Consider the following 211-nt stretch of genomic DNA (forward strand, 5'->3'; position numbering starts at 1 on the left):
TATATATATATATATAATTTTTACTTTAAAAATGTTACTTTAAAAACTTATTTTATTTACATAATGTAAAAATTTTTTTTTAAATATTAATACTTATTATAATAGTATCTCAATGATAACACTAGCTGTAACTCACCAGAGGTTGTTGGACGCTCGTCTGGTTGCGGGCTCAAAGTTCACCAGGGACATGTCACATCCTCCAACCTCATAG

This window comes from Sinocyclocheilus rhinocerous, unplaced genomic scaffold (assembly GCF_001515625.1).
Source record: "Sinocyclocheilus rhinocerous isolate Xijiao unplaced genomic scaffold, SAMN03320098_v1.1 scaffold369, whole genome shotgun sequence".
Lineage (NCBI taxonomy): Eukaryota > Metazoa > Chordata > Actinopteri > Cypriniformes > Cyprinidae > Sinocyclocheilus > Sinocyclocheilus rhinocerous.